This window comes from Sinocyclocheilus rhinocerous, unplaced genomic scaffold (assembly GCF_001515625.1).
Source record: "Sinocyclocheilus rhinocerous isolate Xijiao unplaced genomic scaffold, SAMN03320098_v1.1 scaffold570, whole genome shotgun sequence".
NCBI lineage: Eukaryota > Metazoa > Chordata > Actinopteri > Cypriniformes > Cyprinidae > Sinocyclocheilus > Sinocyclocheilus rhinocerous.
Window position 1 is genome coordinate 327,767 of NW_015654050.1, and position 5,765 is coordinate 333,531.

Sequence of the window (5,765 nt, forward strand, 5' to 3'; positions counted from 1 at the left end):
TGGATTGTCTCTTTTAGTGTTTTGTAGTCTGCATTGTGTTTTGTAGTGTTCATTTTGATTCTAAACTAGATTATTTCTACCATTTTATGATGATGATGGTTCTTTTGTAAAGTCAAATCAAATTATTAAAATATTATCTTTTTTTTTATGCGAACAGTAAACATCTATAATCAGAAATATTGTTACAAAGCAACTTTACAGACAATATTGCCTTTTTTGAGTGTCTCAAAACTTATTCTGCAAGAATGCATTGAAATTGTCAAAAGTGACAGTAAAGACTTTTACATAGTTGCAAAAAATCTACTTCAGATAAATCATGATTTTAAAAAATGTATCACAGTTTCCACAAAAATATTAAACATCACACCCATTTTCAAAATTAATAATAATAAGGTTTTTTTTTTACTAGAATATTAGAACATTAGAATGATTTCTGAAGGATCATGTGACACTGAAAATTCAGCATTGCCATCACTATAATAAATTCAATTTTAAAATATATTCAAATGTATCAGTTTCCACAAAAATATTAAACATCACACCCATTTTCAAAATTAATAATAATAAGGTTTTTTTTTTACTAGAATATTAGAACATTAGAATGATTTCTGAAGGATCATGTGACACTGAAAATTCAGCATTGCCATCACTATAATAAATTCAATTTTAAAATATATTCAAATAGAAAACGGTTATTTTAAACTGCAATAATATTTCGTAATATTGCTGTTTTTGTGTTTTTGATCAAATAAATACAGCTTTGGTGAGCATAAAAGATTACTTTTAAAAACATGAAAAATACAAAAAAAATGATAATAAATAATAATAAAAATCTTAACGACCCGAAATATATAAGATATTTTATAAACATAGAAAATATGTTTATGATAATTCATAAAACTTTATTACTATTTAGATTTTTTTAAATTATTTCTTAAAGTTAAAAAATATGACTGTCAGTAGAAAAAAATATAATTAATTAAATAAATATTTGGATTTGTGACTTTAGAAAGCAAACAGAAACACGAAAATTGGCATTAAATTAAAATGGTAACTTTGACAGCCCTAAAAATACATTTTTCAACATCCTTTTCTGTCAAATTTTCTTCATATAAGCATAACTGTGTTTAGCACTCGAAACAGGACTGACAACCATATTCTGCTACTGTGTGAACATGGCCTTATTCTCTGCTTTCATTCTCTCTCTCTCTCTCTCTGTATCTCATCTCGCCGTCCCTGCCTGCTGCTGCGATCACTCTTACGCTGCTGTGCATCTCATGGGAATATGGTTTATATGCCTTTATGGTGTAATTTTGTTTTGTTTATGATAGAGTATGAGTGAGCGTGTGTGTCCCTTTAATCCCATAAAGCATCCTGATGTGTGTGAGTATCAATGCTTTTGAACTTATTTTTTTTAAACAGCAGTGTAGCATGGTATACCCATGAACAGCATGAATGCTCCACATCTAAGTATCTGTCGTGTCATTTTCTGATATACAAAACGAGGTCATGAATGTTTTTATAGTGTCACTCATCTCAGCAAAGCACAACATACTGAACTGATCTGAACCGAAGTAAACCACAAGGTCTGACATGCAATCTGCTACCTATAGATTCTTTTTCATCTTTGAAATCTGTCATAGCGAGTAAAACCATAGAATAATGCTGGTGCTTTAAACTCTGAGGAACAATTATAAGTATATAACAGCCTCTGCTCTTTCTTTTAGTGACTTTTTTTTAATTAAACAAACAAGCAACCGTGCATATCCTTCCCTAATTGTGTTCATCTGTCTACAGATTATACAATCCTAAATTAACACTAATCCAGTTGGCTGGCAACTTTATTAGGAAATGCAACATAATACATTACTTAAATTGAACTGTACAAATGATAGTCTGATGATGAGAACATAAGCAACTTGCATTTTAAACAAAATATATTCAAATAAAAGACAAGAAAAGGGGTCTACTAAAAAACATGGAGGTATACTTTTATCTTAAATGTGTATGAAAATGTGAAATTAAAAATAATAGTTTTTTTTATTATTATTGTATACAAAAACAATACAAATGCATTTTGTGTTAGTATACAAAGTTTGAGGTCAGTAAGATTGTTTCATGCTTTTGAAAAGCATCTCTTAATTTCATCAAGGCTGCTTTTATTTGGTCAAAATGCAAAGCAGTAATATTGTGAAATATTTTTTACAATTTTTTTAAACACCAGTTTTCACTTTGATTATATTTTAAAATGTAATTTATTCCTTTGATGGAATAGTAACATTTTCAGCATCATTACTCCAGTCTTCAGTGTGACGTGATCCTTCAGAAATCATTCTAATATGCTGATTTGCTGCTCAAGAAATATTTATTATTATTATCAATGTTAAAAACAGTTGTGCTGCTAAATATTTTTGTGGAAACCATAATAGCTTTTTTTTTTCAGGATTCTTTTATGAATAGAACGTTCAAAAGAACAGCATTTATTTGAAGTAGAAATGTTTTGTAACATTATATATGTCTTTACTTTTATTCGGCAATGATGCATTAAGTTGAACAAAGTAACAAATATTAAAAAACGAATACGATAAAAATCTTACTCACCCCAAGCATTAAAAAAGCAGTATAGTACAGTACATTGTCTATGTAATTTTTAAGGGCACCATGGAATGAAACAAAGTAGCACCATGATTTCTTTTTAGACTTTGGACATCCAAAATCAAATGGCCTCTGTGCAGTTGAGGGAAAGTGAGCGATGGCTCTATGGTACCTGCCTGGAGGAGACATGAGCTCATCAGGATGAATCATTAATGAAGGGCTCTGGGAGCCAGAGGCTTGTTTCTCTGACTGAGGGAAGACTGATGTTGCAGCCTCATCTGTACCTGCCTAATGATGAATGAAGCTCTGATCCCCACTGAAATATTAACACACCTACATACACCCCTATAAACACACTTCCAGTACACCAGATGTGGCTGTCCATTACTAGACTAAAGAAAAACAGAGTCCTGGCTTTGTGGAGGAAAATCTTAGCAACATTTCAGTTTGAAGGTGATTTTAAGAGGTCGTACAGAAGTCTTGAGAAGTTTTATCAAAGGAACCTGACATTGTGACTTTGTGAGTGCACATTTTTACCAAATACAAACAAAAAAGTGTTGAGAGTAACAGCAGCATTTACTGCAGAAATAAATTGCGTTTACATGCACTAGAATATTCTAATGTTAATCATATTCCGATGGTGTAAGCCTCATGTAAACTAATGAACTTGATTGCTGTAACAAGATATTCAGCTTTTGTAATCTGAATTAAGGCAGCTGGCATATTCCTGTATTAATCATAATTGTAGGTCATGTAAACACCTTATTTAGAATATCCACCATAACTGAACATCTATATACTGTATAATTGCCTTTACATGCGCAAGAATATTGGTGATGTCAGTCATATTCCGGTTGTGTGAGTGTAATAAACTCATTAACCTGATTGTTATAACAATATTAAGCCAGTATTCTGGTTTTAATAATCTGAATAAGGCAGCTAGCAAATTCCTGTATTAATCATAATTTTTATTCAGAATATCCACCACAACTGAACGTGTATTTATATCTGCCTGTCCAAACAAAGCTATTTTTCCATTTTTGACTAACATTTTACAAACAATAAAAGAAACGTCACGGCTTACATTGCAAGAGTCTAATTTCCAATGTTTTGCGAGCCATCATGCTATTGAAAAGACATGAATGAGAACTAATGAGTTGATTAAATTCATGTCCAGAAATTCTCAAATGCAGCATAATAAATTGCAAGAGCTTCTCCATTATTTCCAGAAAAGAAAAGGAGTTTGGAATATGCTGATTACATGTAAATAGGAATATTCCAATAGCTCTAGAACATGTAAACATCTTTTTCAGAACAAGAATCTTAAGTAGAAAATGATGTGCATGTAAACATGGTCATTGTGTGTTCAGACTCAGAATATTAAAGTAATTGGTGTGTTTTATAACTAATCTGCATTGGATTGTGGTTAACTGTGTTTTATGGCATTTGTGTGTGCTGGTTCTCCATACAAAGGGCAGCAAGAATGATCAATGAGATCTGTTGTTTCCCGAGAATAAATTGTTTTGATTTGTCCTGTATATGGTCCCAGGATGATTTTGTCTCTGATCATAGTTACACAGCACATGATGAACTGAGCTGTCCATAGTAATACTGTGTTTACTACGCTTGAAGCATTATGGCTGTATGTGTACTGTATGGTTGTAGGATTATAGTACAGGTTGACTGAGGATGATGTTGTTCAGGAACGGTATGCATGCTCACTGACAGTGACCTTCTGTTGGCATATAAGCCAATAGCAGTGTTGCCAGATCTTACTAAAAAAAACAACAACAAAAAACAAGCAACCTGAAAATAATGGCTTAAAATAATACAATAGACAAATTTCAAATGCATTTTGCTACAAAGTGTTTTCAATAATTATACCCTTACAAAAATAAATAAAATGTCAGTGAATAAATCTCTTGTGCTTTCATGCACATACATCTATGGAAAGGACAGGAAAAAACATATTTTAAAGGAGAAACTGATTACGGCGATTAATAATGACATTATGTCAGAGAACAAGTGCGCTTCGAACTGTACAGGTATGTGGATTTTACAACTGCAATTAGTTGTCCATCAAACTTCATTGTGCTAAAGCTGAAACACACAACTGGAAATAAGTTAAAAAAGAGTTCAACCTATGACATTATGGAAAACGGATATACTGCCATTAAACAGTTTGGGGTCAGTAAGTTTTTTTTTTTTTTTTTTTTTTTTTTTTTTTTTTTTTATTAGTGTGTGGTTTTTTTTTCTCTCTGGAACAGGTATGTAAAACTAAACCAGCATGAAAAATTTTTTTGTTTGTTTTTGTTTGATTTAAGGTTAAGAAGTACAATTTATAAAACTAATTTTATTCCCCATTTGAAATATTTTATGAAAAAGCAACCTTGACCAACAATTTTGGCGATTTTAGTCTTTCCCTGTTAACAGAGATAGCAGTTATGCTGGCGTGACTGGGAATAGCTGCCTGAGATGTAACCAAAATGGCAGTCGAGTGAAATTACTTTGCTTACAGGGTATTTGCTTGTAAAAAGTGGACATGGCAACACTGTCTCTCTTCCATTTATTTCATTTTCTCTACCACTTTCACTCAGCGGGGTTGACTAATCTATTTCCTTTTCTCTGCCTCTCACCTGCTTAGTCATCCATTCCTTCCTTCCCCTCTTTATGTACCTCCTCCCACTACTCCTTTTCACTCTGCTTTCCTCTTTTTTCCCCTGTTTCTTTCATTTTATCCTCTGACTTTTTCTCTCAATCTCATTCCTGCTCTCTAAAACACTTATCCTGTCATCTCTCGCCCTGTGTGTCCTTTCGAGTGCCCGCAGTGGGCACAAAGTTCTGTAAGTGAGTGGTAATTGCCGTGCATTCTGAGTCAGAGCTTCTGATTTGAGACTGTAGGGTTCTTCAGGCCGCAGGCTGGACACACACTGACTGGCAGCTCTATTGTACCTTATCTAAGCCTTCCTTTGCTTCTTGCTGCGCATATTTTTTTAGACGATCAGTTTTTTTTTTTTTTTTGACAGGGTTTTGAGGCTTGTGAAGTGGGTAGTTCTGATGCAGCTAGTCTGCTATTATTGAATATAAAGATTAAAAATATCGGAGGTAGAGGAAGAGGTTTATTGAGTCACTCATTTGGCCACTCTTTCCAGCTGCTGTGGTGTTCCTTT